Here is a 12,383-nt window from a genome sequence, read left to right as displayed (position 1 = left end):
TTCACCAACCCGGAAAGCTCTCGAATCCCGTCCCTTTGGGTATTTATGGAGGCCTCGTTACACAGGCCTGATTGACTGACTTATCGGCCACTGGCAACCGAACTCAGTCTCCAGCCCCTCCCTTCTCCCTGGAGGTCAGAGGTGGGGCGGAAAGTTCCAAACTTCTAATCACATGGTTGGCTCCCCTGGCAGCCAGCCCCCATTCTTAGGTGTTTTCCAAACTTCATTAACTTAAACCCAGGTGTGGCTGAAAGGATTTCTTCTGAGCGTGAAGACACCTTTTATGGCTCTTATCGCTTAGGAAATTCCAAGGGTTGTAGGAGCTTTGTGCCAGGAACCAGGACAAAGACCAAATGCGTGCTTCTTATTATAAATCACAATATAGGGTGGTATCTGCCATGCTTTTTGAAGAATGGGAGGTAGGTGGGTCAGGGGCAAGGCCTCCTGTGCAAGCTGGAGGGGAGCCCCGGCTCCTGGAGGCACCTCTGCCCTGCCCCCAGGGCCAGATACTTTTGGGGAGCAATCCTTGGGCACCACCTTGGTACTGGCTTCTGTGGGCCCCCACGCCCTATTTTCTCCCCTGGTCTGCAGGCTTGATGGGAGAGCCAGGCCAATCCTCACTCTAGCTCCACACTCAACCTCCAGATGAGAAGCTACGGGCCCTGCCCTCTTCCCTCCCCTCCGCACACACACTCCACTGCCTGGGGCCTCATCCAAGCTGGCCCCTCCGGCCTGGTGCATCCAAGCTCATCTTGAACTCCGCTAGGAAGGGCACAGGAATAGCCTTGTTTGGCTCGAGAACCAGCTCCAGGGCACCATCCGCACACATCACTGGCTCCATCGGGCCGGGGAACAGACCCAAATCACTCGGGCGTTAAAAACGCAAATATCCAGGCCCCACCCCAGATGAAGAGGGTCAGAGCCTCTGGGGGTTGGACCCAGACAGGTGTATTCTCAACAAGCTACCCAGGAGATTCTAATGGTGTGGAGGCAGAGGCCACCCCAGGTGTCAATCATGAGGAAGAAGCAGGTCCTGAGATAGGAGACTGGATCCAGGGGTGGCTAGGTGGGCGATGCAGTGGATAAGCACGTAAGAGCTTGGGGCGCCAATATGCTATTTATTGTCATGACAAGATCATCGCCATCATCATCACCTCTGAGACCTGGGACCCTGGATGCTAGTGACTGTAGTGGAGGCCAGTACCTGGAGGCAAGTACAGAGCCATACGAGCTGCCTTGCCCATAGGCTGGAAGCCCCTTGAAGGCTAGAATCAGGGCTTATTCATCCGCAGCGCCTGGCCCGGGGCAGGCACACAGTAAGTGCTCAATAAAGCTTGAACACAACTAAACGTTATCAAAGCGAGAATCGAAAAGGCCTTGTAGGTGGAATGACCCAACCTCCCTTAAGGCAGGGTTTTGCTTCAAGCATCCCAGGTACCTCTGGGGACGGGCAGCTCACTACCTCTCGAATTAAGCCCCACCATCATATGGCAACTCCTCTACTCAGACAAAATCCCCCTCCACTAAGTTTTACCCACGGGTCCAAGTATTTCCCTGAGAAGCTGGCCTGGCCTTCTTAGGACAGTCCTTCAAATATTTGGAGATGGTTAGTCCTGGCCAAACTTCTTCCGCATGTGTTTATCCCTCTGCTCGAAACATCAGGCCACTTAGCAACACATCTGTTAGAAGCCTGGACTTGAGTCAGGCAAACCTGGGTCCAAGTCTCGGCTCAGGTGACCAGTAGCTGTAGAAAAGCATTATCGCAATGCTCAGCATAGAGCAAGCTCTCAAAGCCACATCAAAAATCCCAGGTACCAGGGCGCCTGGATGGCTCAGTCAATTAAGCATCCAAGTTCATCTCAGGTCATAATCTCATGGTTCGTGAGTTCAAGACCCGCATCCGGCTCTGTGCCGACAGCTCAGAGCCTGGAGCCTGCTTCAGATTCTGTGTGTGTGTGTCTCTCTCTGCCCCTCCCCTGCTCACGCTCTCTCTCTCTCTCTCTCTCTCTCTCAAAGATAAAATAAATGTTTAAAAAAATAATAAAAATACATAAATTTAAAAAATCCCAGTTACCTATGGACTTTGGACTCTATGGACTTTTGTCCTCATCACAAGTGCGCTCCTTAATCCCCATCACCTATTTAACCCATCCCCCCACCTGCCTCTACCTATGGACTTTGGGTGGTCATAATGTATCAGAAGTTTATTGATTGTAACAAAATGGATTATAACAAATGTACCACTCTTGTGCGGGATTTTGGTAGTAGGGGAGGCTGTGCATAATGGGGTCACAGGGTATATGGGAAATATCTATATCTTCCACTCAATTTTGCTGTGAACCTGAAACTGCTCCTAAAAAATTGTCTTTAAAAAAAAAACACAATCTGATACTCCAGCTCTTTGGAAAAACAACACATAACCAGCTCCCTCTCATTCTAAGGACCAGGGATAAAATAGTCTTCCCTGGAACTGATCTGACCAGCAGGGAATGGGAGATGGAGGGGTGGAAGGATTGTCTGAGTGTCCTCCCTGAACCTGGCCTATTCCTCTTACACCGTGGATATACCCAACCCAGCTGACCTCAATAATAGTGGTGACATGAAACACCTGGTGGCGTGGGCTCCATCCTGGTGGTTAGGCTTCTGGGTGGGTGGGTGGGTGGATGGATGGATGGACAGATGGACGGGTGAGTGGATGGATGGATGGATGGATGGATGGATGGATGGATGGATGGGTGAGAGGGTGGGTGGATGGGTGGGTAGATGGGTGAGTGGATGGATGGATGGTTTGGATGAACGGACAGATGGATGAATGGGTGGATGGATGGATGGATGGTTTGGATGGACAGACGGATGGATGAATGGGTGGATGGATGGATGGGTGAGTGGATGGATAGGTGAGTGGATGGATGGATGGATGGATGGATGGATGGATGGTTTGGATGTATGGATGGATGGATGAATGGGTGGATGGATGGATGGGTGAGTAGGTGGGTAGATGGGTGGGTAGATGAGTGAGTGGATGGATAGGTGAGTGGATGGATGGGTGGATGGATGAGTAAACCTTTGAGTCTTTTTCATGTGTGCTATTTCTAAGCAGATCTCTCTTATTCAGTACTTGTACTGTCTACTTTTCCCTCTAAATGTGGTGATTTCTCTGCTATCCATTTATCTTAATGACCTGGGTCAGTATTTCAGCCCATTGTGGTCCTTTTAGACGATTCTATCATCAGTTCAGTTCACAGCAGACATTTGTTGAAACCTGGTGAAAGGAAAGAGGAAGGCTTCAGGGTCCAACTGACCTTGATTCCATCCCTAGTTGTACCATTTATCAGCTGTGTGGACCTAAGGCAAGTTGCTTGCCTTCCCTGAGCTTTATAACTCAAGCTACATGAATTGACTGCTGAGATGAATAAAAACAGTTGTATATAGAGGAAGTTATTTGTAAAGCAGATAATAGTGGCACCTACCACAGAAGGCTGCTGCAGGGATTAAAGGAGAATCATCCCTTTGTAAAGCACTTGACACAATGCCTGGAACAGAGTGAGTGCTCAGCCAAGTTAAGTGGGGATAGAATTATCTCTTACTATTCTTTCCACCCCTGCCTATCTGCCCTAAGCAGCAAACTACAGCAGGCAAATGGAACCTGTCATGGAAATGACATCAGGTTTTAGGACACTTGCCAAGTCCCAGCTAGTTGCCCAGCTCTGGGCCTTCCTGGCTCGGTGGTGACCACCATTATTTGCATCGTCCCATAATACCTGCCATCTTGTGGAAGGGACAAGGGCATGGAGAAGCTAGGATGTGTCCCTCAGAGGCAGGACCCTGACTGAGGCCCCTGAGGCCATGTTTACTCCGGGGTAAAAGCTTCCAGCGTGTCCTCCAGAGTGGTATCTGCAGAAATGCCCAGGAGGCTCCCGATGTGGGAAGCAAGAGGATGGGTATTGGCTTCCACCTGTTTTACCCACCAAGGCTCCATGTAAGGTTTCGTTCTTTGTTGTTTTTAACTTTTTGTATTTTTTTTAAGGTGAGGGATACCATACAAACAATAGAGTATACCAATCTTAAAATTTTTTTATTTTGAGAGAGACAGAGACAGCACGAGTGGGAGAGGGACAGAGAGAGAGGGAGAGAATCCCAAACAGGTTCCACACTGTCGGCGGGGAGCCCGATATAGGGCTCGAACTCAGGAAACCGTGAGATCGTGAGCTGAACTGAAACCAACAGTCAGACACTTAACTGACTGAGCCACCCAGGTGACCCTAGAGCGTACCAATCTTAAGGGTACAGCTGCACACGTATACACCCACGTCACTACCCCCTCAGACAAGACACAGACGGTCACTCAAGCTCCCTCCCAGACAATACCCCTATTTTGGAAATTTGCATGGATGGAATCGTACAAAGTATACAATTACTTGTCTGCCTGGCTTCTCTCACTCCATATGATATCTGTGAGATATATCCACGTGGAGTGTTTTTGCGTGCTGTGTAATATCGCATTGTGTGAATGTGTTGCAATGTATTACTTCTATGCTGTCATCAACAGATACGTGTGTGTTGTTTCCGGTTTGGGCCAGTTATGAATAAGGTTGCTACAGCATTCTTATATGTAACTTTTGGGTACACGACGTTCATTCCTGTTTTGGTATATACTTGGGAGTAGAATGAGGATTAGCAGATACAACCAAACAGTCTTCCAAAGTGGTTGTGCCAAGATATGCCCCCATCAGGAGAATATGAGGGGGTCTAGTTACTCAACTTCCTTGCCTAGGCATGATAGCATCTGGTCTTTCTGTTGGAGCAATTCTGGCAAGGGCGTAGTGGCATCCCATTGTGATTTTTATTTGCCTTTCTCTGATGACTAAGAATGTCAAGCACATTTTCGTATGACTATCTGATAGTTGGGGTTTTGAAAGGACTTTAAAAAAAAAAAAAAAGCTTGAAGATGCATTGTCATGCATTCCCAGGAGGAGGGGTTGGTGTCCATCCAGCTACGCTGTGATCCTCCTCAGGTCCCTGTTCTGGGGGGCCCAGGAGGCACTGGGGAGGCAGGACAGGATGGGGAGAGCCAGAAGTGGAGGGAGGATGGTGTGTCTCTGGAGGACCCCCCGAGTAGCGGGAAGGAAGGGCCAGCGATCAGGAAATGCCAATCCTGACACAAAACAGGGTGATGCCCTGTGGCCACGATGAGGTGTTGAGGTGCCATAATGGCCATGCTGGGTGGGGCCAGCTGGGAAACCTTCCTCTGCTGCCTGGATTGACTCCTAAGCAATGCGGGCTTCCTGGGGTTTCACAAGGAGGGCAGGGGACGGTGAGCCACACCCGGATGCAGTTTTCACTGATGGCTGTGATGGGTTGGAGGGATGTCAGAGCCCGAGGACGGGCAAGAGGCAGGTAGACACTGGGAAGAGCCTTGGACTGGGACTGAGGCTCTCCTTCCATCATGGCCACTTCTCCAGCGAGGCTCTTCACCTGAGTCCATGCCTATCTGCATGGAGAACCAAGAGCCTGGAGGACGGGAGCTTGGCAGCCTCTCCCAGACACCAAGTAGGGCTGGGGTAGCAGGTCCCCCAGAGCTCCCCGGCAGGTCCCCCAGAGCTCCCCGGCAGGACAGTGATGAGTCACCACAGCCCATCCATCACCTCTATCTACTACAAGTGATCCTGAGACCAGGTGTCCAGGGTGATAGTGGCCAGGGAAGCTTCCAGAAGAGTCCGGCCTGCTGCAGCAGTGGGAGCGTGTGGGAGGGTGGACAGCAGCCCGTTGGGCTGTTCTCACCCCGCTTGCTGCTGAGCCTCCCTGCTCTGCCCTCCTCTGCACAGAAGTGAAGAATCTGCCTTGCTAACAGAGCAAAGACCTACCTGAGCAGAGCAGAGAAGGGGTCCCCAACAGAGAAGATCACAATGAGAATGGGTGAGAATGTCTCTTCTGACAACCCACTTAGGGAGTACCAGGGTCGGGGGAAGGCCAGAACCCCAAGAAAGACTGTGGCCGCTATCTGTCTGTCTCCAGGGTTTTCCTCCACAGAAGGAAAAAGTTGGGGGGTTTGGTCAGTGAGAAGTGCTGGTCCCTTACAAACAGCTCTTTCAGGAGGCATCCCAGCCCCCCATTGGGAACTGGGGCCCCCAACTGGCTGGTCCTGGCCTTCCTACAGGCTCCAGATAAAGACAGCACACAGGGCCGCCCTGGTTGGGAAGGCTCACCATCTAACGTCTGCCCCTCCTCCTGCGTGTTTTCTGCCATCACCTTCCAGCTACCGGATTCTCTGTCCCAAAGTCTGGGCGTTTGGGTGTCACCCCCGTGCCCTGTGCTTCGGTCCCTACAGCGCAACACATGTGGGTCCCAAGCAAGACATTCACCTATCTGTTTTAGAATTATAAGTCACTAAAACCAGAGGAACCTCAAAGATCATTTGCCCCAACCCTCAAATGGGGAAGTTGAGTCCTAGAAGGCTAATAACCGTAAGAATTCCTTACCGTTACGTAATGTTTGGAAATTACAGAATGACCCAAGGGCTTCTACTGATAGTTAAGACTTACAATATGGCTCACTAAGTGCCTGGCACTGTTCAAAGGACTTTATGATAAGAAGCCCTTACCTCAGCCTTGGGAGGTAAGGTGGTATTCGTGCCATCATCCCAAGACACAGAAACGAAGACATGAAGGGAGCTGCTGAGTGACAGAGTCGGCTGACACGGGAAGGGGGCGGCCTGGCCGCAGAAGCTGTGTCTCTAACCGCTTTACAGCGTGCGCACTGCCTGCCACCATCAAGACCCTGAAGATCAGAGCCACGTCCTGACGACAGGGTAGGAGGAGGGCCAGGAGAAGGGGCCACACCAGCCTAACGCACGGGGGGGTGTCCTGGGCCTGACACAAGTTTCAGTACGCCCACAAAGCAGCAAGTGCCCCAGGCGGGTACAACCGGGCTTGTGGGAACGATGTTTGCTATCGGATGGAGTCATCCGAGGCAGGCGGGGCTCCCGGGAAAAGGTTTCCTGGAAAAAGGTCGTACCAAAGATGACGTGGCAAAGCGGAAATGATCTGCAAAAGCCGTCAAACACCCAGCACCGGGAGGACCTCCGTGCAAACGTTTGCAGCAGGAATCGACCAGACGAGGCCAGGCCCCTTGGGCTGCAGGAAGGGAAGCTCTGTGCCCCAGGATTCTCACGGCCAGCTGGGGAGGCAAGCAGGAGGCAGGTCCTCCCGGCCCCATTTAGCTGATGATTAACCAGAGGCTCAGGAAGTTCAGTGTCGTGCCCAAAGTCACACAGGTGTTGAGGAGGCGACTCATAACTTGGACCCAGGCCTTCTGACTCCAAGCCAAGTGCTCTTTGCAAGGTACCGAACTTCACATTAAAAAGAACCAAAATGCCACCGTGCCTCACGATTTCACAATGGTTTGTAACTTGCAAAACACATTGAACACACACACAGTCCCATCCGAGGTCGTGCTCCAGGGCCTTAAAGCACAGCGCAGACACCTGCGAACACTGGCGGGCAGGCCTGCTTCTGGGGTTACACAGGCCCGGGTGCAGCCACCAAACCTGTGTCGTGTTAGCTTGGCGATTTGAGACCAGGAGTATAAAACGGAGATGAGAACCCCTATTTCAAGGGCCACCGTGAGGGGTATGTAGGGAAAAACTGAGGAACCTATGCACAGGAAATACCCTCTCTGTGCCACCCCCACCCAGCCCCACGCCCCCACCCAAGTCTCACAGCCCAGTCCCCATCAGATGTCCTCCAGCGTCTCTTCCAGGAAGGACCTGAAGCCCAGGTGTCCCCACTTCTCTCTTTGAGATTGTTTTCCCCTGGGGAAAACAGATGACTCAAATCATCTCTCTGAGGCGTCCCATGGTGTCGCTCATAGAACTTGCTGGAACTAAGCTGGCCTGCTCCTCCTCGCCTTCCTAGATGTGTCCAGGTCTTGAGACCTCCAGAATTCTGGAGTCTTCTGCGCCCCCTAGGGTTTCGAAGCTCATGGCCAACCTGCCCCAACACACCCCCTCTAAGAACCAGAGCCCCTCCTGAGTGGAGGGGTTCTGCGCCTGCCACCTTGGCAAGGCCCAGAGAAAAGCCATTAAGGGTCATTACATTTTAGCATGAGCATTTTCATATCTAAATCCCCTCTCGTTTCAATAACGCCACATGGTGCGTGGTTACTCTCATTCTACATTTGATGTGGGAGATTTTCTACAAGGAGAGGCCGTGGTGTGGGGTCCTGAGATGATGGAGGGCCCCCTGCCTGGGATGGACAGACTGCTAGACCATCAACACTCATCACCCCCAGGGAGACTGCCCCTCGGCTTCCTGCCTTTGTTTTGGGAGTTCTACCCTTTCTGGTCCCCTGCCCTCCTAGCCCCTCCCAGAAGCCTTGAGACCCCCATCCCCACCCCAGTCTGTCATGCTAATATGCCCTTTGGGGGAAGTGATGCCTCCACTGTCCCTGCTGAAGGCCATTAATTCCAGAATCACCTCTGGCCACCTCCTAAGTACCTTGCAAATGTGGGCCACCCTTACCTCCAGTTTGATGGGGGCAGAACAAGAGTGGGGGGGGGCCCGAAGCTGAAGCAGCTCGGGGTACCCCAGGGGCCTCCCCATGTGAATCCCAGCCAGGGTGGTCACTACCTCGAGGCACCTTTGAAAAAGCCACTTTTCTCTTATGCCTCAGTTTTCTTACCTGTAAAACAGTGACAGTGATCCATATTCTATTTTCTAGGATTATACCAAAGACATCAGAAAACAGCTGAAAGCCCTACGTAAACCCTGAAGTTCAGAGTAGATGTAAAGAATCCTCCTTATGTACTGACCTTTCAAAATCACCTCCCACCAAGGAGCCATCAGGGCCCTGCTAGAACACCTCCAATGACAGGGACCTCACTTCCTTCCAGGGAAGCCCAAGCTTTCTGCCAGCAGCACTTGACCTTCGGAGATTCCTAGTGAGTCTGTGGCTGGATGACAAATTACATTAGGAGAAGAAATAGCTTCTCGGTGAACTTGGCCACTTCTGTGTTCTTATATTGCCTGTTCTTTTTTTTTTTAATGTTTATTTATTTTTGAGAAAGAGAGACAGAGTGACAGAGTGCAAGCGGGGGAGGGGCGCAGAGAGGGAGGGAGACAGAATCTGAAGCAGGCTCCAGGCTCTGAGTTGTCAGCACAGAGCCCGACGCGGGCTCCAACTCTCGAGAAGGGTGAGATCATGACCTGAGCCGCCGTCAGAAGTCAGGCGCCTAACCGACTGAGCCACCCAGGGGCCCCTATTGCCTGCCTGTTCTTATTTTCCTAGTAACGTTCCTTTTGAAAAATGCTCAGCTTGTCCCAGTGGAATAAAGTGACAGAATGACCTGGCCCTACGGGTAGTAATTGGCATGGCAAGAAGTTCAGGCTGGCAGGGCCACGTGGCGTGGGGGGAGGGGGTCGAGGACCCCCACCCCAGAGTCAGAGCCCGTTGAGAGGGCCATCAGGAAGAGAAGAGTCTGTGAGAGGTACAGCCCTTCACAGGCCATCCTCAATCCACATGGGGGAAGCCCTGGGCCTCGTGGGGTGGGTGAGGGATTCCTTGGGTACCACCAAGACTGGGAGGGAGTGATGCGCCCCCTTGAACGGGCAGCAGGGGGCTCAGAGGACGGGCTGTTTCTGAGACCTGGGGTAGTGTGTATTTTGGAGTGGGGGAGGGGCAGTCAGACTGTTTCTTACCCCCGCCCTCCCCACCACCACTTACACCGCAGACCGACCGTGCCCTGTGGGGTGGAGGCAGATAAATGGTTTCCCTGTGCCCCCAGCCCTACCCCCTGGCTGCATATCCCTCACTCATCCCCTCCCTCAGAGAGGGATGGGGGTCAGGTCCCTGCCTGGCAGGATCCCCATCAGAGAGATAGTCCTCCTCCCCCTAGGAATGTGCGTGAAATCTCAGTAACTCTCTCCAGCTGGTCCTGACCTTGGAGGCGGCTCTGACAAACCCTGTGATGGGGGTGAGCTTCTGGGAAAGTGAGCCTCTTCGGGATCCTTTTTTCTCCTAATGACAACTCAAGGTGTGAAGAGCCGGTTGGGAGGGGCTGGGAGGCCTGGTGACACGGGGGAGAACATTCCAGATGGCCGAACATGGTGTGCCGAGTGCCATAGTCTCTCACACTGCACATGCTCACCCGGAGTGGGAGGCCCTGACCCCTTGTCCTAGAGCCCGCGCACGGCCCTACGCAAGTTGGGGTCTGTGGGTCACGACTGGAAAGTATAGGGAAAGCTGAGGGCAAGGCTAAGAGGCCAACAGACAGGATTAGAGCAGAGGTCCGAGCCCCGGCTGCCTGGGATTTGCCCAAGGAGCAGACATGTCCCTGCCCTCCTAGAAACAAAGCTTCCTAGCAGTAAGTAGGCACAGACACCGTGCTAAGGGCCTGAACATCCATTACCTCACTTACACCTGACAGCAACCCTGTTATTCCCATTTTACAGGTGAAGACACTGAGGCTCAGAAGGTTTCCTAACTGCCCAAGATTATACAGCTACGTAAGTGGCAAACTCAAGACAGCTGGCCTGTCTTCCTCCGCAGATATACCTAGAAATGGAGGCATCAGAGGGCAGGAAAAAGGCCCCAGTCAGGGTCCTCGAGGGGGCGGGTCAGAGCACTGCCCTGAGGAAGGGGATGCCTAGGTTCCTGTCCCATATCCATCACCAGTGAGCTGCGTGACCCTGAGCATTTTCCTAAATTTCTCTGAGCCTCCACTTACCCACCTGACACCAGAGGCAAAGGGGTGGAGGCTCAAATGAGATCATTGAAGTAAAAGTGCATGCGTACGATAAAAGTGATATCCCAGTGTGGCCTCGGGGGTAACGGGGCCCATGGGCTTTGGGTAAAGACGCCAAGCTTCCAGGGACCAACATCATCACTGTCATTATCAGCACCGACATCACCGTCAGCAACAACGTCATCACCATCAATTTACATTTATTGAATAGTAACAACCAAACTACTGACCACGTATTACATGCCGACTATGTGCCAATCACTGTGCCGAGCACCTTCCATAATCCGCGTCTGCTCGAGACAGGCGGAACGGAAGTCAGGAGCGAGGGAGACGAGAGGGAGGGCTACAGCAACCTGGAGCCTCCAGGCTCCAACTAGGAGGTCTGAAGAAGGTGACCGCAAAGGGACCGCCACCTGGGTTCAGAACCTAGCAAATTCTGTGGCCGAAGAGAAGAGGCTATTTGCGCTAATCCTGATATACACCAGGGCAGATACAGGGCTGAAGTGCAACGCAGTCCAAGGCAGAGGGAGCGACCCGGAGCCCACCCCAGGGAAGAGGCAGGCGGGGGACTCCCCCAGCTTCAACCCCAGCGCCAGCCCAGGGCCACCTCAGGCTATAAGCTAACGGGCCAGGCCTCCTGCCTCTATAGCCCAAGGGAAGGCCAAGGCAGAGGCCTGGCTGAGTCCAAGGTAACCACTGCCTGGCTACATCAGTTCCAGCCCTCTGGGTGGGTTCCCTCACCTCCCTGGGTCAGAGGAAAGTGCCTCCCGTAGGGGCCGAACTGGAGAAGAGAGGGATACGTCTGCTCCCGGGCAAAGGGGAGGAGATTTCCACAATCTCCAAGTGGGGCACTACAGCAACCACCCAGGAGTCCCGGGAAGGAAGAGTTGAAAAGAGAGAGAGACGCAGAGATCTGGAGCAAGCCGGAACGCACAACCAGGCTGTGCGGAAGGGATGTGCGGCCCAGCAGGGAGTTCATGCGGGGCCCTGGAGGGCAGGCTGGGAGCTTGGTCTCGATGCTAAGGCCACAGGGCTACAGGGATACCAGCGCTGGTTCCCTAGTGCAGAGGGCTGTGCCAGAAGCTCCCTGCCCCTCACTGTCCCAGGCTCAGTGGTGCCCTGGCCTGTGCGGTCAGAAGCCCCCTATCGCCTGTGGATCAGGACCTGTATTCTCACAGTTGACATTCTGTACGGCGACAAGGTTAAAACGGATCTTGGGAGCCCTGCCTCCGTCTGGCACTTAGAAATGCGGGGTACCCATGAGACTGCTGGGGGGCCTTCAGACCTTCCCGAGAGGGGAGAGTGGTCCAGAGCACCCTCGCTCAAGCCCTTGCCACCTGCCTCTGGCCATCAGGAAGGAGCCACTCCTGCACACCTGGGCTGGGGAAATAGCCAGATGGACTCTGACCCACCAGGCAGGCCCTAGGCAGTATAAACAGCCCCTCCTCCACCGGCCTGTCCTACCTTGGGGCACTGGGGCCAAATCCAGACACCCAGCCTCCTCTAAACCCCTGGTCCCCCAGAAACACCTGTTGTGCCTGCGTCACAGGATGCTGAGGGTGGCCCCCGCCCCCAGGACAGCTCTGTGAGCAGAACGGCCGGGTGCTGCCCCGAGGGGCTCATTAAGAGGCAACCACAAGGG

At 53.4% G+C, this 12,383-nt stretch overlaps 1 long non-coding RNA gene across 3 annotated transcripts in view; it reads right to left on the bottom strand.

Moving 5' to 3' along the window:
* LOC122199782 overlaps nucleotides 1-12,383 on the bottom strand; it is a 28,518-nt gene that overhangs the window by 4,224 nt on the left and 11,911 nt on the right. The gene's annotated exons all lie outside the window — the stretch shown is intronic.

The sequence above is a fragment of the Panthera leo genome, chromosome D1, assembly GCF_018350215.1.
Source record: "Panthera leo isolate Ple1 chromosome D1, P.leo_Ple1_pat1.1, whole genome shotgun sequence".
NCBI lineage: Eukaryota > Metazoa > Chordata > Mammalia > Carnivora > Felidae > Panthera > Panthera leo.
This window is presented reverse-complemented; position numbering and strand designations above follow the sequence as displayed.